General features: G+C 36.0%; 1 protein-coding gene and 1 long non-coding RNA gene across 2 annotated transcripts in view; both read right to left on the bottom strand.

The window, feature by feature from the left end:
* FAM227B (family with sequence similarity 227 member B) overlaps positions 1-26,554 on the bottom strand; it is a 226,116-nt gene that overhangs the window by 44,305 nt on the left and 155,257 nt on the right. The gene's annotated exons all lie outside the window — the stretch shown is intronic.
* LOC120852971 lies at positions 9,407-9,648 on the bottom strand. Its single transcript, XR_005718692.1, has 2 exons — positions 9,549-9,648; positions 9,407-9,508 (listed from the first exon to the last, which is right to left on the bottom strand). It is a non-coding gene; the product is annotated as an uncharacterized LOC120852971 (long non-coding RNA).

Below are 26,554 nucleotides of genomic sequence, written 5' to 3' on the forward strand. Positions count from 1 at the left end.
CATTTTATGAGCTAAGTAAATTTCCCATAACTTACAGATGAGAAAACTAAAGTGCAGGAAACTTTACAAATTTTTCTAAGATGAAATCTTGTTCAAGTCTTACCCTACCATTTATTGAGAGTAGAGGAAGAGGATATGGACCTAGGGCTTTTGCTTCTGAGTTCAGAGCTCTTTCCATGACCCTCTAGTTAAGTGGAATAGGAGGTTTGGACCTTGGCATGTCAGAGGCCACCTTTTCCATATAATGACAACACACCCAGATAAGGAAAGACTTCGTAATTTTTTTTTTAAACCAGCATAAATATGCATGAGGGCACATAGGGATTCTTATCTTAAAGGAGAACTATATCATTTAATCAGTCATGTCAATCAGGCTAAAAGCACAGGCTAGTTACTAAGGTACCTCAATATAGAACAGAGAAAACAGGTGATCTGAGAAGTTTATACTAGATCTTGGCACTGACAATTATTACCAGTTACCAGGTAGACAAATTAGACTACAGTATGTGAGGTTGATGACAGACCTTAAAGAATTAAAGAAGGTTACTTGGATTGATTATTTATGTTACATATTAAAAGATATTCAATATTAGCTTGAAATACAGGAGGCAACTAGGCATTTGTCTCTGGCAGAGATTAAAAAATTGGCTGGCAAGGAACCTGTATTTTAAGAGTGAAACAAAAGTTAGGTTAAGTTGGGAGTTAGAATGGGCAAGAAAGGTAATGAACCATATAATTTATCTACTTTAAAACTTGCTCAAAAACATACAACCCATTATGGAGAGGAATTTGACAATATCTATCAATAACACAGACATTTTTTCTTTGCCTCAGTAATCCCTCCCCTAAGAATATATTCTTCACAATCTCCTACACAAGTTCAAAAACACACATGTACAAATTTAATGATTATAGCATGATTTGTAAAATTTAGAGATTATAAACAACCTATGTATTTAATAGTCAGGTGCAGTTGAAAAAGCCATGGTACCCCTATTTGTTGGAATACTATGAACTGTAAAAAGAAATGAGCAACATCTCTGTACAGATGTGAAGATATCTTGAGGTTATATCATTAAGTGAGGAAAGCAAGTTGCAGAACAGTACACAGAGTATATTACTTGACTGAAAGTATACAATAGGCTATGTTCAGTTTAAAAGGGATAGAATATCTCTTGTACTTGCCTTCATTTGTATAAAGGAACACTGAAAAGATAAATAAGAAATGAATAAAAATATTCTCTTTGGGAGGAATAATTGAAAATAAAAAATGCTCAATTTTGAGTTATTCTTAAATACATACTTAGATGATATTACTCAACAGTGGCCAGAGGATTGGAAAAGGTCAGTTTTCATTCCAATCCCAAAGAAAGGCAATGCCAAAGAATGTTCAAACTACCATACAATTGTACTTATCCCATATGCTAGCAAAAAAGTAATGCTTAAAATTCTCCAAGTCAGGCTTCAACAGTACGTGAACCATGAACTTCCAGATGTTCAAGCTGGATTGAGAAAAGGCAGAGGAACCAGAGATCAAAGTGCCAACATCCACTGGATCACTGAAAAAGCAAGAGAGTTCCAGAAAAACATCTATTTCTGCTTTATTGACTATGCCAAAGCCTTTGACTGTGTGGATCACAATAAACTGTGGAAAATTCTAAAAGAGATGGGAATATCAGACCACCTGACCTGCCACTTGAGAAACCTGAATGCAGGTCAGGAAGCAACAGTTAGAACTGGACATGGAACAACAGACTGGTTCCAAATAGGAAAAGGAGTACATCAAGGCTGTATACTGTCACCCTGCTTATTTAATTTATATGCAGAGTACATCATGAGAAATGCTGGCCTGGAAGAAGCACAAGCTGGAATCAAGATTGCCAGGAAAAATATCAATAACCTCAGATATGCAGATGACACCACCCTTATGGCAGAAAGTGAAGAAGAACTAAAGAGCCTCTTGATGAAAGTGAAAGAGGAGAGTGAAAAAGTTGGCTTAAAACTCAACATCCAGAAAATGAAGATCATGGCATCTGGTCTCATCACTTCATGGGAAACAGTTGAAACAGCAACAGGCTTTAATTTTGGGGGCTTCGAAATCACTGCAGATGGTGACTGCAGCCATGAAATCAAAAGACACTTGCTCCTTGGAAGAAAAGTTATGACCTACCTAGACAGCGTATTAAAAAGCAGAGTCATTACTTTGCCAACAAAGGTCCTTCTAGTCAAAGCTATTGTTTTTCCAGTAGTCATGTATGGATGTGAGAGCTGGACTATAAAGAAAGCTGAGCACTGAAGAATTCATGCTTTTGAACTGTGGTGTTGGAGAAGACTCTTGAGAGTCCCTTGGACAGCAAGGAGATCCAACCAGTCCATCCTAAAGGAAATCAGTCCTGAATATTCATTGGAAGGACTGATGTTGAAGCTGAAACTCCAATACTTTGGCCACCTGATGCGAAGAGCTGACTCATTTGAAAAGACCCTGATGCTGGGAGGGATTGGGGGCAGGAGGAGAAGGGGATGACAGAGGATGAGATGGCTGGATGGTATTACCAACTCAATGGACATGAGTTTGAATAAACTTCACGAGTTGGTGATGGACAAGGAGGCCTGGGGTGCTGCAGTTCATGGGGTCGCAAAGAGTTGGACACAACTGAACTGAACTGAACCTATCTCCTAGTTGTTATGAACAGATAGTTTAAACAAAGGACCTTCATGTTTACCCTATACACAATAAACGCCAAGACCCTCTGGTGGGCTGGTCAGTGTCTAGGGATGAGTACAGAAGGAGTTCTGGGCTCTTCAGTCTTTAGGTGGACTGTCTGCTGAGTGGGGCTATGCCTCTGCCAGTTAGTTGTTTGCTCTGAGGCTTCCCAACTTTGGAGTCTGTAGGCTCTTGGGTGGGGCCAGGTCTTAGAGCTAATGAGCCAAGATATCAACTGCCAACGATGCTACCCAATATGTCTGCGCCCAGAGTCTATATAGCCCCTTTCCTGCCTCCCCAGGAGACTCCCTAAGCCCAGCAGGGATATTGTGTTTTCCCTTTAAGAGTAAAGTTTTTATTTTTCCCCAGTCCAGTGGGGTTCCTGCAATTAAGCCCCACTAACCTTCAAAGCCAAACACTCTGGGGGCTTCCCTTCTCAGTACCAGATCCCTAGACTGGGTAGCCCGAAGTGGGAGAACCTCTAAAATATAATTATTCTCCATTCTGTGGTTTACCCATCTGGGGAATAGGGGATCTGATTATATGGTAAGTAAACCCTTCCTACCAGTCTCGCTATAGTTCTTTCTTTATGTCTTTAGCTATAGAAGACTTTTCTGGTAGGTTCTAGTCTTTTTCACTGATGGCTGTTCTGCAGATAGTTGTGATTTTGGTATGCTTTACAGAGGAGGTGAGCTTAGGGTCTTTTTACCGTGCCATCATGGCTACTTTTGACACAATATTTTTTATTTATTGGGACAATATTTTGCATGTGTTATTCTATAAATATGTTTCTACTTTTCAGACCATGATTCTTGCTTTTATTTGAAAAATATCACAGCTAAACTCATGGTGAATTTTCCACTGGTGGCAGACCTTAATCATACTCCAAAAATTGCTCTAAAAATACATAAGCTATCTCTGCAGGTACTTCCCAAGACAATTCCAGTCACAGTCTGGGAGACTTTTCAAGGTATTTCCCTCTCCTATTCACTAAAAGAGTGGCTCCAACTCCCACTTAACCAGTAGCTTGAAGCACATGCATGTGAACTTAATGTGCATTCCTGAATCAGAGTAGTGATTCAGCTAAGCCTTGGAGACAGATGGACACAGATTTAAACATCAGCTCTGCCATTTGAAAACATATGACTTTGGGCAAATAAAATTCTTTAAGCTTTCAATTCCTTGAAATATAATTTTGAAATGATAATAATGATTAAATTATAGACTTGTTAACTGGATAAAAATGAGATCATATAGGCAAATCACATGTAACTGGCATCCTGTAATGGTTATGTAAATTTTAGACAATATTGTCACTACCATCATTTTTTAAGGAGAATGAATTCAAACTCTCTCTTACTTCATACTTAATAAAAGATTCATTGAGAGAAAATACTGAGGAGTGATTGAGGGTTATCTATTTCTTTAGAAAATCTGAGACATATTCTTTAGCTGACGTAGACTGACAAAGAGATATATATTAGAATTGAATTTTCTTGGCCACTTGTAGATCCATTTTTACCAGATTATACTTTGTCTTTATATGCCCTTGGTTAACATAGTGCAATCTTATAGACTCAAATATGGCTGTATTTACATATCAACAACATTCATTACGTTACATAGAGCTCCTCTTAGGAGAGGGTGTTAATCAGTTGAGGTGTTCACAGTATTCACCTTTTCATCCTTCCAAGGCACATGGTAGGACTAAATATCTAGTCTCTTTGAAGATAATTATGGCATTTGCAACTTGCTCTGGGCAGTGAAAAAATGAATTTGATTACAACTGTATATGTAATCTCCAGTGACCCACTCAACTCCAGTTGAGTCTAAATTTCCTCCTGTGTAAAAGAGGTCTTTTAGATATTTTTTTAGTTTGTTTAAATTATGTTCCCTATTTTAAATTATATGAATTAAGGCATGAGAAGATAGATTAAATTAATCTACCTCTATCCAGTGGGGAAAACCCCTACAAATGTGATTTCTTAAACCTAAACCTATTTTCCATTTATTCAATTTTTCATGCATTGCTTCAAGAAATGCTTTTTTTTTGCAGACTGTGTGAAAAACACTACAAATTTCAAGAGAAATTAAAAGTATATAGTTGCTGGCCTCAGTAACCAACTGTAATCAAGTAGGTTGATAAAACATATGCAGGTAATACTTGTGAAAAATTCAACATCTATTCAAAAGTTAATATAAGATAAAGAGGCAAATAGATTGTATCAGAAATAAAACTTTAAGGATGAATTAGAGATTGTTTGTGGGATGAGTCAATCAGAAAAGGCTCACTTAAAAACTGATCAGATTTGCAGAAATTCAGACATGGAGAAAGAATTCAGGCCAATGGCATATACATAGGCCTGAGGTTGGGTAACAAGGTATTTTAACAGGACTTTGAGGAGACCACCCTAGTTGCAGGAAAGTGTTACCTTAGGGACTGTTTTAAGAATATGAAGAAGAAAAAGAGCAAAGGAGATTAAGATGAAGCGGTTATGCTAGTGTAAGCAGATTTTTACTATGTGTCTGTCAGGAAATAATACATTGAACTCAAATCTTTGATGATGATTGAAATAATTGGTCCGTAATTATGAGTTAATTTAAATACTATAGTTGCTTAACAAATGATGTGAGTGATGTGGTTTTACCCCTTAAGTCATAAACTTGTTAATAAGCCTGATTATCTGAAATTATCATAAATTTTATAAATGAAGTAGGAATGGACCAACCCAACCACTATGAAAATCATGAAGAAAAGAGGAGCCACAGAGGAATAAATTATAGTATTGTTAAAAATCAAAACATTGAAATAATAAAATCAAAATAGTAAAGAATTCACATTTTGGTGGTGTCAGTGTTATGTATGACTTACATGAAATACATATGCTTCATTCAAAATGTGGATGGAGAGGTCAAATGTAGCAGGCATAAAACTTTTGCAAGAGTTCATTATGTTTCCTCTTCGTGTACATGTTAAATGAAGGGTACTGTGGTTCACCCATATAATTTCTACTTTGTTTAGAGTCATTGTGCTCTAATGGGAAAAATGCTAGCAGAAGTCCTAGTGACGCAATGTCAGCCCCCCACCCTTTCACCAAAATCTTTCCATCAGAATAATTACTGTAAGTTAGACTTCTGTCCTAAACAAAGAAACTAGCATTTTATTCCACCATTAAAAAAAATTCTGGGCTCTCAAACCTCTTCCATGGGTGGATTATCAACATTCACCACTAACAATATGTCTTAAAGAAAGTTCATATTGCAAGATCAAATTTGAAAAATTAATTTCTGCTTTTAATTAAACCAAGATTTCTATGTGAATGAGAAATTAATAGTTAAAATGAATGATCAGAATAAGAATTGGCTCTTTTAAGGCTGCTAATTCCAAATTCTTTGATCTGCTACCACTAAGCTCCTATCCTGACTACTGAGACTAACAAAATTCAAACTTAATGGAATCAATCATACCAAGAGAATAGACACCATCAGAAGTTTCATTTTAAGACCACAAAGCACTAATAGAATTTATGGAAGGTTTGAGTTAGTTAGTACCTTGGGAAGACATGTCATTCTTAATAAAATTTTCTTAGAGAGAAAGACTGAGAGCTACTACAATATGATCTAAGAACAAATTTTATTATTAAAATAATTGGTACCATTATATTACAGTGGAAAATCCATGGGAAAGAAGAGAATGGCACAGATAGCTAGTGTTCTTCATTGAAGGAAATAATTGTGGGGACCTTTTTCAAATACAGTTTTTGATTTTGTTATTAGGTATGGGGTTTAATAACACTACAGGTGTTGGTGATTCTATACCATAGTCCATGGAGTTGCCTTTTGAGTAATAAGGTGGTAGGTAACATGGTGTTGCAACAGTTATTCTCTAATGATGTGACTTTGAACCTGTACCCTCAGCTGTAAAATAGTATCATGAACACTGGTCTCATAGGATCATTAAAATAGTATCATGAACACTGGTCTCATAGGATCACTAGGAGAGTAAGTGAACATTATGTTTGTGAGGTGCTTCGCAAAGTTGACCTTAGACAGAAGCACAGAAGGCAAAGAGTATGCATGCTCACCCAGTCATGTTTGAGTCTTTGTGACCACATGGATGGTAGCCCACCAGGCTTTCTGTCCATGGAATTTTCCAGGCAAAAATACTGGAGTGGGTTGCTATTTCCTATTCTAGGGGATCTTCCCAACCCAGGGATCAAACCTATGTCTCTCATGTTTCTTGTACTGTCAGGCAGATTCGTCACCACTGTGCCACCTGGGAAGCCAGGGAAAGCAGAAGGTACGGAAAATACTGTTGGTAACTGGGCATATGTGGTGGTGGGAGTTTGTGGACGTTCTCATTGTCTTAATTTTCTCATTGAAGTAGGAAGCAAAATTACTATTTGAAATTGAGTACAGGGGAGAGAGTGGTGGAGATATGAAAAGTTAAAAGGGGGAAATAGTAGTCTTCATGAGTGGTAGAAATAAAGGACTAGAGGAAATTGTATGATTACCTGACAGAGTTAAGGCCTGTTGGAGTTGTGCACTTATGAATTAAAAATGAGACATAGTTAGCATGGTTGAATGTGTTCTCTGTGTACATTTAGCTGTACACTTTCAGATATGGGAAAGATGGAGAATGATTTTTAATTATTTTAATTATTTTTCGTTGGCAAATTGTAAAAGGAGTTGGGGATGAATACAAAGAAGTAGCTAGAACTACTGACTACAGTAGATATGTAAAAAGGGAAGAAGGGTTAGTAGGATCTATATATTGTTGGGATTTTATTTTTGACTTAATATGCAGAAAATTTTTAGAAATGTTCTATCTGTACCTACACTTGAATGGACAGTTGAGTTATTGCATGTAGCCTCTCTCTCTCTCACACACACATGTCATAATCACTAGTGTTTTCCTGATATATATTATTTACTAACACTTTTTGTCAGATTTAACTATCATCATCTAAGAGGGGAGAAGTAAAGTATTACGGATTTTATATGAAAAACTGTGAGCTCGTCCTTGAGAGTCTGAAAATTTTTGCTGTGTTTCTGGGCAATATTTTTGGTATAGACATCTTCACATATTATATTAATACATTCTGTTGGATTATTTGTCAGTAGGTAGTCTCTCTTCCTTTTAGTGCTTTATTCCTTTAATTTGTCTGATATGAATATTACTATATCAGCTTTCTTTTCCTGAATACTTTTATCTTTTTCCATTATTATCTTTTCTCATTGCTTCATTTTTAACCTTCTAGAAGATTTTGTTCTGAGAATTTATTTTATATGTGTGTGAGAAGGATAAACATTCTTTTAAAATAACCTACTTGAGGTTTTTACTCTGAGTCAGATGTAGTAGGTCTTATAGACCAATGTTTCCACTTTAATAATTAGAAAAAGCAGGGTAAATGACAAAAATGTGATTTTAAAGGACACTGGAAACAATGGTAGAAAAAGTGGAAATTCCAGAGGGGGAGGAACCCTTCCTTTGTGAGCTGACAGGCCTCCAGTTATATCACCCCTTGAAAGCATCTAGTAATTTGGGGCACTACTGAGAATCAGGTCTGGTGGACGCAGTACTCTGTTAGAGAAGAGATGAACCATCAGAACTTTAACAATCATGTAGGCTGGTATAAAATCAAGACAACCCCCGGCTACACCACAGCTAAGTTTTACCATGGGATATTTACAGAGTTCCACTGTGGTATAGAAGGCTGGGACAGGGCTGGGTTAGAAGCTTCTCAAAGGGTGGACAAAGTTTCTTCCAGGTCTTAGACAGTGGCTAGGAGACAACATTTCACAAATAGCTGGTTGGTCTTCCCCTTAGGACAATATGTCAGATTTTGAAGATGTGTGTCATTGGAGGTTAAAGAGTTAAGCTCAAAACATTCAAAGCATAGAATTAACTCTCTCTCCCTATTTCATGGCTGAGGATATAGAGACTTCCTAGGTTCTTAATTAAAAACCCACAAAGACCATGCCCAAAGAACAGGGAAGACCTAGAGTTCAGTGAATTTTGTCAAATCTGTATTCCATCTGTAACCCAGTTCAGTCACTGATTAAGGCATGGTGTTTAGTCCCTCATGCTAACTGGAAAAAGCAAGAGGCATCTCTGATGGAAAATAATATTGTCTAAATGTCTATAGTTACTTTATACCCAATGCTTAATGTATAATAAAAGAGTGTAAGATAAACAAAGTGCATGATAGGTAGAAACACATAGATGATCCATAAATTGGAGTTTAGAGACAAAGGGCTTTAAAATGATATTATAAAGATGCTCAATAAATTAAAAGAAAAGATGAACACAATAGGTGAAAATTACACTAATAATCAGGATCTATAAAATTGAATAAAGGATCCATTCTGGATCTATAATTACATACAGATGTACTTATAGATAAGTACATACTAATAAGTACAATGAGATGGCTGGATGGAATCACCGACTCAATGGACATGAGTTGGGTGAACTCCAGGAGTTGGTGATGGACAGGGAGGCCTGGCATGCTGCGATTCATGGGGTTGCAAAGAGTTGGACACGACTGAGCGACTGAACTGAACTGAATAAGTATAATGACTGAAATTAAAAATTCATTGAATGTGTTTAACAGAAGACAAGATTAATGAACTTGAAGGAAGTCCAAAGAAAATATCGAAACTGAAACACACACACATAAACACAGAATGGAGAAAACAAAACCTTATAAGATACATGGGTTATGGGAGTCCTGAAGGAGAGGACAGTGAGATTGGGGTAGAGCAGCATTTGAAGAGATAATGATGGAGAATTTCCCTAAACTGATGAAGAAGGTCAACTCATAGATTTTTAAAGATTTACAAAACTCCAAATATCAAGTACAAATATGAAGAAAACCATACTTAAGTATATTATACTCAGTATGCTGAACACTAGAGATAAAGGGAAAAAATACTAAAAACAACCAGAGAAAAAAGATACATTTCCTTCAAAGAAGCAATGATAAGATTTTATTAACAGAAACAATGGAAACTAAATAAAAATTTTAAATGACAAAACAAAACTAAAACTTACTACCAACATAGAAATATGTGATCTGCAAAAGTGTGTTAAATGTGAAAGTGAAACAGACATTTCAGACATAATAGGACAGAGAGCATCCAGCATGCTTGAATTTTCTCATATTACTCTTGTATGTCTCAAGTCTTGACACCATTACTTACTGTGAGAAACTGACAAGTTACTTAACCTATTAGGGTCTTTCTTTGTCAAATAGGGATAACCATTCTATTAATCTTAAAGCAAACTATGAAACAATAACATGATAATAGTAAACGCTATTTCCACAGAGATAGTCAATATTACGATAACTAGGTTTATAGTCTATTTACTATTTTACCCTTATTTTCACATGCTGCTCTAGGTGTTGTCTAACAAGTACACTGAGTGGTTATTCTTGTGTCCTAGACATGCTGTACCTATTTCATTAGCTATTTGGTAATCAAATTACACTGATTCATATATGCCTACAATTAATTAATTGGATCTTTAAAAAGTGTTTTACCTTGTAGTCATATCTCTTTCAAATTTTATTTTTATTGCTGGACTTTTGAATCCATATTCCCAACCAGTGGGAGTTTTAGTGTCTGCAATACTACTGGAGGATAAGACTCAGGATATTATCTATAATTCTTGAGGTGGAACTAAAAGACCTTGACATTGTTTTATGGCTAAACTACTATTATTTTGTCTTGTTTGACTGCTTTCCTTTGTTTCTGCATTTTCTCACTTCTCTGATTAAATTTGCTCTTTGAAACTCAGGAAAGAACTCTATGCCTTTCCAACGTTTTGCCACACTTGTTTTCTCTTATTGGTTAAATCGTTCTTAAAATAAGCTGCAGACTCTGCCAGCATTTTAAAAATGAGGCAAATAAAAAGCATTTATATAGCTATGGTTATTATCTTTTATGCTTATGCATAACTTAAGCACAGAAGCAGACTGTGTACCAAGGATTCCAGTGTAAGCAACAGTTAGAACTGGACATGGAACAACAGACTGGTTCTAAATAGGAAAAGGAGTACGTCAAGGCTGTATATTGTCACCCTGCTTATTTAACTTACATGCAGAGTACATCATGAGAAACGCTGGGCTGGAAGAAGCACAAGCTGGAATCAACATTGCCGGCAGAAATATCAATAACCTCAAATATGCAGATGACACCACCCTTATGGCAGAAAGTGAAGAGGAACTAAAAAGCCTCTTGATGAAAGTGAAAGAGGAGAGTGAAAAAGTTGGCTTAAAGCTCAACATTCAGAAAACGAAGATCATGGCATCTGGTCCCATGACTTCATGGGAAATAGATGGGGAAACAGTGGAAGCAGTGTCAGACTTTATTTTTTGGGGCTCCAAAATCACTGCAGATGGTGATTGCAGCCATGAAATTAAAAGACGTTTACTCCTTGGAAGAAAAGTTATGACCAACCTAGATAGCATATTCAAAAGCAGAGACATTACTTTGCCAACAAAGGTCTGTCTAGTCAAGGCTATGGTTTTCCCAGTGGTCACGTATGGGTGTGAGAGTTGGACTGTGAAGAAAGCTGAGTGCTGAAGAATTGATGCGTTTGAACTGCGGTGTTGGAGAAGACTCTTGAGAGTCCCTTAGACTGCAAGGAGATCCAACCAGTCCATTCTGAAGGAGATCAGCCCTGGGATTTCTTTGGAAGGAATGATGCTAAAGCTGAAACTCCAGTACTTTGGCCACCTATGTGAAGAGTTCGCTCATTGGAAAAGACTCTGATGCCGGGAGGGATTGGGGGCAGGAGGAGAAGGGGACGACAGAGGATGAGATGGCTGGATGGCATCACTGACTCGATGGATGTGAGTCTGAGTGAACTCTGGGAGTTAGTGATGGACAAGGAGGCCTGGCGTGCTGTGATTCATGGGGTTGCAAAGAGTCGGACACGACTGAGCGACTGAACTGAACTGAACTCCATCCCCACTGTGTCCACAAGTCGGTTCTCTATGTCTGTGTGTCTATTGCTGCCCTGTAAATGGGTTCATCAGTACCATTTTTCTAGATTCCATATATATGTGTTAATATACAATATTTGTTTTTCTTTTTCTGCCTTACTTCACTCTGTGTAACAGGCTTTAGGTTCACCCACCTCACTAGAAATGACTCAAATGCATTCCTTTCTATGGCTGAGTAATATTCCATTCCATTACATGATTGTATGTGTGTACCACAACTTCTTTATCCATTCATTATCGAGGGACATCTAGTTTGCTTCCATGTCCTAGCTACTGTAGATCGTGCTGCAATGAACATTGGACTACATGTATCTTTTTCAGTTATGGTTTTCTTAGGGTATATGCCCATTAGTGGGATTGTTGGGTCATATGGTAGTTTTATTTCTAGTTTTTTAAAGAATTTCCATACTGTTCTCCATAGTGGCTGCATCAATTTACATTTTCATCAACAGTGCAAGAGGGTTCCGTTTTCTCCACATCCTCTCTAGCATTTTTTGTTTGTGGATTTCTTGATGATTGCCACTCTGACCGGTGTGAGGTGATATCTCATTGTAGTTTTGATTTGCATTTCTATAATAATGAGTGACGTTGAGCATCTTTTCATGTGTTTGTTGGCTATCTGTATGTCTTCTTTGTAGAAATGTCTGTTTAGGTCTTCTTCCCACTTTTTGATTGGGTTGTTTGTTTTTCTGGTATTGAGCTGCATGAGCTGCTTGTATATTTTGGAGATTAATCCTTTGTCAGTTGTTTCATTTGCTATTATTTTCTCCCATTCTGAGGGCTGCCTTTTCACCTTGTTTATAGTTTCCTTTGCTGTGTAAAAGCTTTTAAGTCTAATTGGGTCCCACTTGTTTATTCTTGTTTTTATTTCCATTACTCTAGGAGGTGGGTCATAGAGGATCTTGCTGTGATTTATGTCAAAGAGTGTCTGACTGTGTTTTCCTCTAAGAGTTTTATAGTTTCTGGTCTCACATTTAGATCTTTATTCCATTTTAAGTTTATCTTTGTGTAAGAGAGTGTGTTATATTACCATGGCAGTTGGTACACAGACGAGAATCTGACAGATAATGGCTGTTCAGTAAATATTTATTAAATAAATGAGTATGAAAAGTCTACTTAGAATTTTAAAAAAGTTTTACATTGCCTGAATTATCATTTCTCACAATCTAATAGATTATCATTATCTATTCTAGTGAGTTTTATATTATAGTACCTAATTCATGACTAAGCTTTAAAATGAAGCTGTTAGATATATGGTTGTGTCTGTCTATACATATATATTTCTCTACCTTTGGATTGTACTATCAAAATTAATTTATAAATGATATCTACTTAATGGGCTTAAAGGAAATTAAGCACTTATAAAAATTCCCAGAAATATAAAGAAACTAACCCAAATGAATTTTAGGTTCCTGTAAACTGAGAAACAGTATTATGATTAATTTAAATTTATTGTTTATTAGTTTTCTTGTCAATTTAATTAATATAGACATGTTTTTAGAGTGATCAATATTAAGTATAATGATTTATTGTACCAAGGTTTAATAGAAATCAAGCCATCTGTTGCAAATGTGTCAGCAAGAAAAATAACTTGGTAGGATTAACTTTTTAGTCAGTAAATTAAATATAGTGAGAGAAGAGCTTTTGCATGAATCTTTAGGAATAACTGTATTTTAGAACTGTCGACTTAAAAATAATCTCTTAATCTTCTTCTTCTGGGACCCCTATAATGTGAATGTTGGTGATATTGTCCCAGAGGTCTCTTAAAAACTGTCCTCATTTATTTTCATTATTTTTTCTTTATTCTGTTCCGTGGCACAGATTTCCACCGTTCTGTCTTCCATCTCACTGATTTTTTCTTCTGCCTCATTTATTCTGTATTGATTCTCTCTAGTGTATTTTTCATTTCATTTATTGTATTCTTCAACTCCACTTGGTTATCCTTTCTATCTTCTAACTCTTTGCTAAAAATTTCTTGTAACTCAGAATGGGCCTGAGAAAATACCTGAAGCTAGATGAAAACTTCCCTAACATGGAAACAGTCACTCAAGTCCATGAAGCACAGAGAGTCCCATATAGAATATACCCAAGGAAGAACATGTTGAGACACATAATAATCAAATCAACAAAAATTGAAGACAGAGAAAATATTAAGAGTGATAAGTGAAAAGCAACAAATAACATAAAGAGAATCTTCGTAAGATTATTAGTTAAATTTTCAGCAAAAACTTGGCAGGCCAGAAGGGAATGACAAGATATAAAGTGATGAAAGGGAAAAACTTACAACCAAGAATACTCTACCCAACAAGCTTTTCATTCATAATCAAAGGAGAAGTCAAAAGCTTTGTAGACAAGTGAAAGCTGAAAGAGTTCAGCACCACAAAACCAGCTTTCAGTTCAGTTCAGTTCAGCCGCTCAGTTGTGTCCGACTCTTTGCGACCCCATGAATTGCAGCACGCCAGGCCTCCCTGTCCATCACCAACTCCCGGAGTTCACTCAGACTCACGTCCATCAAGTCAGTGATGCCATCCAGCCATCTCATTCTCTGTCGTCCCCTTCTCCTCCTGCCCCCAAACCCTCCCAGCATCAGAGTCTTTTCCAATGAGTCAACTCTTCGCATGAGGTGGCCAAAATACTGAAGCTTCAGCTTTAGCATCATTCCTTCCAAAGAAATCCCGAGGCTGATCTCCTTCAGAATGGACTGATTGGATCTCCTTGTAGTCCAAGGGACTCTCAAGAGTCTTCTCCAACACCACAGTTCAAAAGCATCAATTCTTTGGCGCTCAGCCTTCACAGTCCAACTCTCACATCCATACGTGACCACTGAATAAACCATAGCCTTGACTATATGGACCTTAGTCAGCAAAGTAATGTCTCTGCTTTTGAATATGCTATCTAGGTTGGTCATAACTTTTCTTCCAAGGAGTAAGCGTCTTTTCATTTCACAAATGCTAAAGGAACTTTTTCAGGCTTAAAAGAAAGACCGCAACTAGAAACAAGAAAATTACAAAGTAGGAAAGCTCATAGTAAAGGAAACCATACAGTAAAGGTTGACAATCATCCACATATATCTACAATATCTAAGTCAATAACTGTGACAGGAGGGCAGTGCTTATGTAGGATATTTGAAATGCATTTGAAATTTAGACATCAAAAGGTTAAAACACTCATATATACATATATAAACTGTTATATCAAAACCTCATGGTAACCATAAACCAAAAATCTACAGTAGTTATGACACAAATAAGCAAAAGGAACCTAAACAACAAGAGGAGAGGAAAAAAAGAGGAAAGGAAGAAAAAAGACCTACAAAAACAAACAAAGCAATTTTAAAACGACAATAAGAACTTATACATCAATAATTACCTTAAGTGCTCCAAGGAAAAGACAAGACTGGCTGAATAGATAAAAAAACAAGACTGTCTACAAAATACCCACTTCAGATCTAGAAACACATACAGAATGAAAGTAAGGGGATGGAAAAAGGTATTTCATGCAAACGGAAACCAAAAGAAAGCTGGAGTAGTAGTAATCATATCAAACAAAATAAATACAAGAGACAAAGAAGGACACTACATAATGATAAATGGATCAATCCAAGAGTAAGATGTAACAACTGTAAATATATATGCATCCACCATAGAAGCACCTCAATATATAAGGCAAATACTAACTAAAGGAAGAAATTGACATTAATACTATGATAGTGGGGACCAATATCACTGAGGAAAATATCCATAAAAATCCTTAACAAAATACTAGCAAATAGACTGTAACAATAAATTAAACATTATGTACCATGATCAACTGGGGATTTATCCCAGGATGCAAGAACTTTTTAATAAATGCAAATTAATCAATGTGACATTAACAAGTTGAATAATAAAACCATATGATCATGAATAGATGCAGAAAAGGCTTTTGATAAAAAAAACTCCAGAAAGCTGGCAGAGAGGGAACCTATCTCAACATAATAAAAGGTCACATTTTATAAACTTACAGCTAACATTATATTTAATGGTAAAAATCTGAAAGAATTTTCCCTAACATCCAGAACAAGGTGAGGATGTTTGCTTCTGCCACTTTTATTCAACATAGTATTGGAAGCCCTAGCCACAGCAATCAGTGAAGAAAAAATAATAAAAGGAATTCAAATTGTAAAAGAAGTAAAACTGTCACTGTTCTCAGACAACATAATACTAAATATAGAAAATCCTAAAGGTGCTACTGAAAAACTACTAGAGCTCATTAGTGAATTTTGTAATATCGCAGGATACAAAATTAATAGACAGAAATCTGTTGCATTTCTATACACTAACAATGAAAGATCAAAAAGAGAAATTAAGGAAACCATCAAATCAAAAAGAGCAAAGCATCTAAGAAGCCCTATGGAGGCAAAAGATCCTGTACTCTGAAAACTATGATATGCTGATGAAAGAAATCAAAGATGACATAAACAGATGGAAAGATATACTATGTTCTAGTATCGGCAGAATCAATATTGTCAAAATGACTGTATTATCCAAGGCAATGTACGGATTCAACACAATCCCTATCACATTACCAATGGCATTTTTCACAGAACTAGAACAAATAAATCTTATAATTTGATGGAAACACAAAAGACTCTGAAAAATCAAAGCAATCTTGAGGAAGGAAAACAGAATTGGAGGAATCTGGCTCTCTGCCTTCAGACTACACTACAAAGCTACAGTCATCAAAAGAGTATGGTTCAGTTCAGTTCAGTTCAGTCGCTCAGTTGTGTCCAACTCTTTGCAACCCCATGAATTGCAGCACGCCAGGCCTCCCTGTCCATCACCATCTCCCGGAGTTCACTCAGACTCACGTCCATCGAGTCCATGATGCCATCCAGCCATCTCATCCTCTGTCGTCCCCTTCTCCTCCTGTCCCCAATCCCTCCCAGCATCAGAGTCTTTTCCAATGAGTCAACTCTTCGCATGAGGTGGCCAAAGTACTGGAGCTTCAGCTTTAGCATCATTCCTTCCAAAGAAATCCCAGGGCTGATCTCCTTCAGGATGGACTGGTTGGATCTCCTTATAGTCCAAGGGACTCTGAAGAGTCTTCTCCAACACCACAGTTCAAAAGCATCAATTCTTCAGTGCTCAGCCTTCTTCACAGTCCAACTCTCACATCCATACATGACCACAGGAAAAACCATAGCCTTGACTAGGCGGACCTTAGTTGGCAAAGTAATGTCTCTGCTTTTGAATATACTATCTAGGTTGGTCATAAAGAGTATGGTACTAGTACAAAAATAGAAATATAGAACTATGAACCAGGATGGAAAGCCCAGAAGTAAACCCATACACTTATGGTCAATTTAGGCAAAACAAAGAAAGCAAGAATATATTTAATACAAATGAGAAAAGACAGTATCTTCAACAAGTGGTGCTGGGAAAACTGGACAATTATATGTAAAAGAAAAAAAAATTAGAACATTCTGTAATGCCATATGCAAAAATAAACTCTAAATGGATTAAAGACTTAAATGTAAGACTGAATACTATAAAACTCCTAAAGTAAAACCTAGGCAGGACATAAATGGGGCAATATCTTTTCAGATTGTCTCTTAGAGAAATGGAAGTAGGGGAAACAATAAAAGCCACCACCACTAAATTAGACCTAATTAAACTTAAAAACTTTTACACAGGAACAAAACCATAAATAAAATGAAAACACAACCTACAGAATGGGAGAATACATTTGCAAGCAATGCATCTGACAAGGGATTAATCTCCAAAACAACAAACAAACCAATTGAAAAATGGGCAGAAGACTGCAATAGACATTTTTCCAAAGAAGGCATGTGAAATATGCCCATATGCCCAAAAGGTCATGAAAATATGCTCAATATTGCTAATTATTATTTATATCAAAAGAAAATGAAGTATCACCTTACACCAGTCAGAATGGTCATCATCAAAAGTATACAAATAATAAATGCTGGAGAGGGTGTAGAGAAAAGGAAACTGTCCCAGAATGTAAATTAGTGCAGCCACTATGGAAAACAGTAAGGAGGTTCCTTAAAAAATATAGCTACCATATGATCCCGCAAATTCACTCCTGTGTATATATCCAGGAAAAACTGTAATTCAAAAAGATACATGCACCTCAGTGTTCATTGCAGCACTATTTACAATAGTCAAGACATGGAAGCAACCTAAATATTCATTGATAAGTGAATAAATAAAGATGTTGTATATATATGCAATGGAATATTCAGTTCAGTTGCTCAGTTGTGTCCGACTCTTTGCAACCCCATGGACTGCAGCACGCCAGGCTTCCTTGTCCATCACCAACTCCCAGAGCCTACTCAAACTCATGTCCATTGCATTGGTGATGCCATCCAATCATCTCGTCCTCTGTCATCCCCTTCTCCTCCTGCTTTCAATCTTGCCCAGCATCAGGGACTTTTCCAATGAGTCGGTTCTTTGCATCAGGTAGCCAAAGTATTGGAGTTTCAGCTTCAGCATCTGTCCTTCCAAAGAATATTCAGGACTGATTTCCTTTAGGATGGACTGGTTGGATCTCCTTGCTGTCCAAGGGACTCTCAAGAGTCTTCTCTAACACCACAGTTATTCAACCATTAAAAAGAATGAAATAATGCCATCTGCAGCAACATGAATTAACTTAGGAGATTATCATAAAAAGTGAAGTAAGTCAGAGAAAAGCAAATAATCATATCATTTCCTTTAAAGATAAGACTTGTTACAGAACAGACTAAGTCAGACGACTTGGTGATATACTGCTGCTGCTACTATTTAGTCACTAAGCGACTCTTTGTGACCTCACACTGTAGCCTGCTAGGCTCCTCTTGTCCATTTCCCAGGCAAGAATACTGGAGTGAGTTGTCATTTCCTTCTCCAGAGGGTTTTCCTGACCCAGGATCAAACCTGCGTTTCACGCTTGGCAGGCAAATTCTTTACCACTGAACCACCTGGGAAGCCTGGTGATATATTGAGTCACACCTAATGGGAGTTCAATCAATTTAAGTCAATAAATTACTTATGACCTTACTAATAATACTAGCTATATTACCTATACACTACCTATTTTATGACATTGCTGTTTCTTACACATTACTGAGCCTTTGATAAAACGATGACTAGGTAACTTCAAGCAAGTGACCACTTATATAGTTCTATATAAGATCAATGACTATAATAGTGAACTCTAGATGTGGGAAGAAAAACTACAGGGAACCATTTTCTGGACCATAACAGACTAGTAAGACGGTAGTCCAGAGACACTTGGTTACTGTTAATAGGACCTAGTTCAGTAATCGCACATTGTGTGGCCTATCAAAAAAAATCCTTGCCTGATCTACGAATGATCATTCCTAGCACCACGGGACAAAATGGTCATGAAATACCTCTCAGACTATGATTGAATTTAATACCATGAGGGGACCTGTCACTACAAATTTTTGTTTGCTACCTGGTTCTACAAGAAAAAAGTCACTAGCTGCTGCATTTGCTGACCTTCAACACATTCTGAAAGGAGTTCAGGGGAGAGATCAGGAAGAGGCACTCTGTACTCTTGGAAAAATTGGCAGACTAGGCCTTCACATAGTTAGATACTTCCAGGAGAAAATTTTAATGAGCCCAATTTCTTGCATATTTCTCATATCTAGAAAAGCACTAAAATCATTAATGGACGTCTGCTCCTGGTGACAACAGCAACTTCTGCCAAAATGTGTGCTTGACTGCACATATTCTAATTTTGTATATATAAATTTTTGTATATATAGAGTCCTCTCCTCCCAACCTCTTTGGAGCAGTTTCTCAGAGCTATCTGAGACTGTCTCCCAGGCTAGTCCTCCTTTGGCCCCAAATAAAACTTAGCTCACAACTCTCATGTGGTGCTTTTTCTCCCCCAGTCAACAAGAGCAACAGTAGTTCAAATCGAGGTATATCTGATTGCAAAGATGACATCTGAATGGTGAAAGCTCATCACAGGCCAGTTGTTCCATATTACCTTTAAACACCATATCCTCTCATACTGTATAGCTAGCAGCTTTTAGTAATTTCTCATTTAATATTTATTTGCTGTTTCTTAGTGGCTCCAATTTTTTGTCTTCTTTTTTCAGTACCTAGGCTTTGCTATCTTCTTGCTCCTGTAACACTTTGTATGTGTCATTTAACTTATGAACTCTCAAAAATGAATTGTTAATGAGAAGAGTGAATCATTTTCCATGTTTGGTTTCCAAGATTTCTCATTTTGAAAGAATAAGTTTCCAAATATTAACTTGCTTTAAATGATTACCCATACAAACCCCACCTCCGTAAACTTTATCTTAAATGAAAAAGAAAAGCCTGCCAAATTAGAGTACATGAATAGCTCTTTTAAAATTATTGAATAAAAGTTTAAATTACCAGAGGTTGCATCATTATGGGTTATTTGAGAATTGTTTGTCTTCTATAATATGAAGGTTATTCTCAGAGGAATACTGATTGGAATAGAAACCAGATGTGTTTTTCAAGACTAGACTGAAAAAAATGACAAACAAGTAGAAAATTAATATAAGAATGACTAAAGGAGGTTTCTAGAAACTTGAAGCATGGGTATAATAGAAAAAGTGTGTGTGTGTGTGAGAGAGAGAGAGGAGAGAGAGGGAGAGACGAGAATAAAAAAAAGTAGAGGAGAAAAATGCAGAGAAAGGGAAGGAGAATGAATAGGATACGATAAAAAAGTTTCAGAATTCAAAACAGAACCAAAAAAACTCCTAAATCTTAGTAAACATTTGTATCAACAAGGAAAGCACATAATTGAATTTTTACGTATAAACCAAAAAGGGGGAAAAAAGAGACAAGATGATCTTTCAGTCTAAAAGGAATAACTTGAGTACTAAAAAGATGAGGACTACTGCTGAAAGGAAAAAAAAAGCCCCCTTTAAATTTAAAATATAACATGCTCTGAGTGTGTTAAAATGATCCAGAAATTTTATATTTTTCACCTCTTCCACCTTTTGTGAGGGATGAAAAGAACAATAATGTTTTTGATGTTTTGAATTTGCTTCTTGGTTTTATATTCGATTATATTAGAAATATAATATATTAATAAATGTCAACATGCTAAGTGAAATAAACAGAACGGAAGGCATAAAGAAGTCAATCCAGGGAAGGGAGGAGTACACATAGATAATTTCATTACAATTTTTGAATTAGTCTCTAACCACCCCTTTTTCTTATACTAAGAACTAGTGTTATTTTCTTTATTTGTCCAAGTCAAAAATAATAAAGTGAATTCTATCCTAATAAAACATTCTATCTTGGAATAATTTAAAATGTAGTAAAACTGCATTCATTTGAAGTCCCTTAATTCAGAATTTGTTTCCATTCAAACTGAGTTTCCATTGAAGTTTATCTTTTTGCTTTGCAGATATTTCTAAGCTAGTACAAATTAGTAGGACAAATCAGTTGTCAGAGGAGATTTAAAAATATTTAAGAGAGAAAGCAACTTTCAAACATCTTTCAGAACTTTCACATTCACATTTGTAGATAATAATCTACTTCCCTATTTTGCTTATTTATTCAATTAAGCCAGGTGACTATATTTATTACACATATAGTTCTTGGCATTAATAAACAGTATTTCTTTTAAAATATACTCCAGTTTTTGATTTTTACTAATTCAGCAACGCTCTAAACCCATGAAACAATGCTCCCAATTTCCAAGCTTAGGCTAGGAAATCAAAGCTATAATTATAAGCAGCCAAAAATTCATTAGAAAAAAATCAGTCTTTTGTTGTTCTTATGGCTACTATCAAATGACTGATATGACTGCCTTTTTTTAACTTCACTATTTTTTCTTGACATTAGAGATACAAAAGTTTAGTTTTTGATATTCCTTGTTATATAATTCACTGTAGCGTTATATGCTGGTATGAACTACTCTACTACAACATTCCTCTAGACTATAAAGGTAATTCTTAGGTAAAATACCCAGAGAGAATGCTAACATTGTCATTAGAAACTTCTTTCTCAGTGTCACCTGAATTGACTCAACTGCACATTAAACTATATTTGGACAACTTTGCAACCCATTTATGGCTGAAACAAAAAATAAACTGCTTTAGGCTTTTGCAATAAGGTCCCACAACACAGATTGCCTTCTGATAATTTCATGTGTTATAATACTGGGAACTGTGATATTCTGGTTGTAGATATTCTAGAAATATTGTTTCTAATATTTTTATATTAGATTTTAATATAATATTTATTATCTTTCTAATAAAATTTCTAATATCTAGAAAATTAGAGTCTATAGGGTCTCAAAGAGTCAGACACAACTGAGCGACTAACACACACACACACACACACACACATGACTGCTGTAAGAAGTTTTCGTTTTTGCACCTGAGTACTTTAGAAAGAGATTTTATTTCTAATTCCGCCCTTTTGTGGTAATTGATTTGCAAGATGCTTACTGGTTCTTATTTTAAAGGAATGAGAGGTGCAGATCCCTTGGATCCAGAATGAGTAGGGTTTGGGTTTATAGCATTCCTCTCACCTAACTGTCCAACTGCCTGATTTCCCCCTCCAGTGTCAGTTCTCTTCCAGCCTATCTGAGTTCTGCAAATGACACTGCTATTTATCCTGTTATACATGTCAGACATCTGGAATTTAACCTTGACTCTTCCTTGTTTCTCACACTGAGTTATCACCTAGCTTTGTCTCCAAAATCTATCTCCCCACTTCTTTCCTCTCTCTGCTCTGATCCCAGTCTAAGGCATCATCACTTCCAAACTGAATTACAGCTACAGCTTCCTAACTGGTCTCCTTACTTCAACTTTTGCCATCCTCCAAATCATTCTCACAAAGTTTTCAGGATGATCACGTTACTCACTGATTATTATACATTATACTTAGAATTAAGTCCAAAGTCCCCAACACTGATATCAAGATCCTACACAGACAAGAGGGAGGGGACCTGTGTATACCTATGGCTGATTCATGTTGATGTATGGCAGAAACCAACACAAATTTGTAAAGCAGTTATCCTCAAAAATAAAGTTAAAACAAAAAAGATCCTACACACATTGGTCTCATATCACCTAACTTTTCCCTTGTTCACTCAACTCCAGTTACACTGTCATTTAGTTTCTAGAACATACCAAGCTCATTTTTACTTCAGAGCTTTTGTTTTTCCCTGTTACCTTTGCCTGGAGTGCATTACCTTCATTTCTGGTTTCTTCTTATCCTTCAGATCTCAGTTTAATCATCACCTCCTCAGAAAGGTCTTTTGTGACCAGATTTAAACCACAATGACATCCATGAAACATTAAAAAGCGATAGTTTTAGCACTCATTTTGCTATGTAGACAATGAACATGGAACCAAAGAATGACAATTTAAAGCAAAGAATGTAGTAACCCTAATTGCCCAGAGTCTTTGTTGTTTTCCATAATGTTTTCCTAGGGTTGAAGCAAAACTCTCTCCATAGCCATTAAAACAATTTCCAACTGTTAGAGTGGCACTTGTTATCAAAAAAGGCACTATTGTATAGCACTGAATCAAGGAGATAGATTATTTGCTAAATTAAGTGTTAATTTAAAGAGAGTCTAGGCAATCAAGAGTAAATTGTACAATTTAACTCATTATACAGATATTTCTGAACTGGGAAGAAAAGAAGTAGTAACTCTGGAGATCTTGCTCCAGGTCTAAAGTTGTTTAGTAAGTTAAAAATATAATTTGAAGAACTTGATTTCTAGATTAGCATATTAGAGAACTTTTTACAAATCTAAAATTAAACAATTTTATATAGACTCAAGAGGCACAAAGAATCTAGATACACTTGTAAACTGAGATATTTATATAGTTGAGTCACAGGCACACAATTTTGAGCACATGACTCAGACTTTGTATCTTATATAGTTAGCTTTAAAATGTTAGGATATAAGTGTAAGCACAAAGTTTGCATGACTGGAGATTTATAGGAACACCCACACTTGCTCAATTATTTCTAACATTTTTCTTTGGAGTTTAACTAGCGCCTTTGCCCAGGTCTATAAGGTTTATAAGTAGAACAGCCTGTACTCCAGCTTCCCGTTACACTTAGAATAACCTCTAACTCTTATTACCATGACCTTCAAAGTTCTTTACGATCTGGCTCCTGCCTACTTTTTCAGTTTCACTAATCTCTCACAACTTTTCTCACTGCTCATGTACTTCATTCAACATATTGGCCTTTCAGTTCTTGGAACACACCATCATCAGTCTTGTTCCAGGCAGCGCAAACTTTATCTCCTCAGATGGGTCTTTCTAACTTAAAATACGTCCCCCTATTTATTTACCCCTCTATCTCCTATCTCCCTGGACACCTTGTTTCTATCCTACCCACACCCACGCTGCCTCTGTCATATACACAGGCCAAAGAGCTGTGTTTATGTTCTCTCAACAGAAAGCATTCTCTGTAAGTGCAAAGACCCCTTCTAGAATACTCACTGTACCTCCGAAAGTCTGGGAAAACATCTGGCACCAAATAACTATTTGATAAATAGTTAAGTGAATGAACTAAGGAAGTGAGTAATACTGGTTGAATGGCATGATCCAAAGTTGAGGCTGAATTGATGAAATGGGACTGACAGAATAAAAGATGAAAATAAATCCATAATTTGGTGACAGTGATGAGAATGCAGCAGAAATAAATCTTGGATCACAATTTCAAATATGCAAGGGGTAATATATAACCTTATAAATGATCCTGGCTTCAACTTTGAGAATTTCACCCCCTTTACCTCTCACCACTGGTTAGTAGAAACTTATGTCAACTATTCTGGGGTTCCCTCCTCTGTTTCAAGATGAGACAGAATTCAGGCCCAAGACAAGGGACTCAGTTGTTGTGTCCTTTGTCTACTCTAGTTACTTGTAGGTGTCTACTGACTGCTCATGAAGTTTCTTCAGGTCTGGGTTCTCTGCTTTTCCAGATGTCTTTTAAAACATAAAAAAAATTTATGAGGGGTGCTTATGAATCTGTCTGTTTTTAGACACATAGGCAGTCTTTACTCTTTGGAGCTTTGCTGCTTCTGCTGTGTGCTGTGGTAGTATGAGAAATGTAGACTGTGGCTCCCCAAATAGATTTTTCTCTATGCTGCCTGATCTATGGACTACCTTCTCTGGCATTCTTTTCAAAGACACTTTGATGTTTCACTTCTTTTCAGGGCATTTAGCACAACCCTATGAAGCAGATTTGGGCTTTACCCAAGTTGTGAGGTATATATGACTTTTTCTTCTCCTCCATCTTTCCTTTTCAATCACAAAGTTTGGGTATCTTTTTGAAAATATGAATAACAGAAAAAATAGGATAAAGGAACACAATTTTGTATTTCTTAAACTTATTCTCCTGGCAGAAATAAAATTAGTTTGGGTCAGAATAGAGGCATAGAGTACAATTATGATCATATCACTCTTCTGATTACCATACCATAATGGCCTCCTATGCTCTTAGGATAAAGATCGAACTCTGACTTAGCCTACCAGGACCCTGCTTGCCTCTCCAGCTTTTTTACATACCAAAGTCCTTCTCATTCTCTCTCCTAGAGCCCACTGGTGTTTCCTGGTTGAAAGAACTTCCTCTCATCCGTTAAACTGCAGCTCTACTGGCATTATCACAGGGAAAGTTTCCTATTGCCACTTACGGTAGACACTCATGGCACTGTGTACTTTATAGTACTTGTCCATGACAGACACTTTCTTTCATAAAATGAGAAATGCAAGAAAAAACAATAAAATGCTTTTTTCATCTGTCAGATTACCAAAACCCCCAGTGTTTGACAATACACTATACTGAACAGGCACTATATATACTGTGAGTGAGACTATAAAACTAGTTCAACTTCTGTGGAGAGTAAACTGGCAATATCCTTTCAAATGATATGTTTATAATTTTATTCATTGTGTCATTTTTTTGGTAATAGAAAAAGACTGGAAATAAATTAATTGTTCAACAACAGGAAGCTAGTCAAATACATTGTGATATATTCATTCAATGGGGTACTGTGCAGTTGTAAAAAACAATGAGGTATTTTCTAAATACTGACATGGGAAGATTTTCTTTTTTTATTAAGTAAAAAATGCAACATGCAGAACACTGTGTATGATATGCTACCTTTTCCATAAAAAGAGAACAAGTAACAATGTATCACATATATGTATTCAGTTTGCCTATATATGCATACAAAATTCTGGAAAGATACACCAGAAACTAAATATAGGTAATAACAATGATTACCTATAGGGAAACGACGGGAACTCGGAGGATGTGGAACAGGATAGAATATAAAAATGTAAAAGAATGAATATATTTAATGATGTTCCCTCCTATTAATTATATTATACATACTTATGAATGTGACATAGTTTTAAAATTAATGACTAGAATGCAAAATTCATTAAACAAAAATATTTTCTATCATTTACCTCTTTTTGAAATAAGGACATAATGGAAGTTGCCTAAGCAAAATTAGAAGGTTAATCATTACTTTAACAACTACCTATGTTTTTATGATATTTACTGAAATAGATTATTTGTATTCTTTTCATATAGTCTATCACCAAATCAAAGGAGGCAAGTATTAGCACTGTTTCTTTTTTGAAGAATCCCAGGTACTAATCTCTACTTACTAAGAACAGTTTTTTAAAAAGTGAACTTTTAGAAATAGATGCAAGAATTCTTTGTTTTACAAATTTAATCCTTTGCTTTACAACTTTAAAGCTCAAGAGATAGAGATGTTTCCAATTAAAAATGAAGTTAACTCAAATTGGAAAAAACAAAAGAGCATTTCTGCAAAGTATTTTATGTGCTTAGCCTGT

Source organism: Oryx dammah, unplaced genomic scaffold (assembly GCF_014754425.2).
Source record: "Oryx dammah isolate SB20612 unplaced genomic scaffold, SCBI_Odam_1.1 HiC_scaffold_26, whole genome shotgun sequence".
Classification (NCBI taxonomy): domain Eukaryota; kingdom Metazoa; phylum Chordata; class Mammalia; order Artiodactyla; family Bovidae; genus Oryx; species Oryx dammah.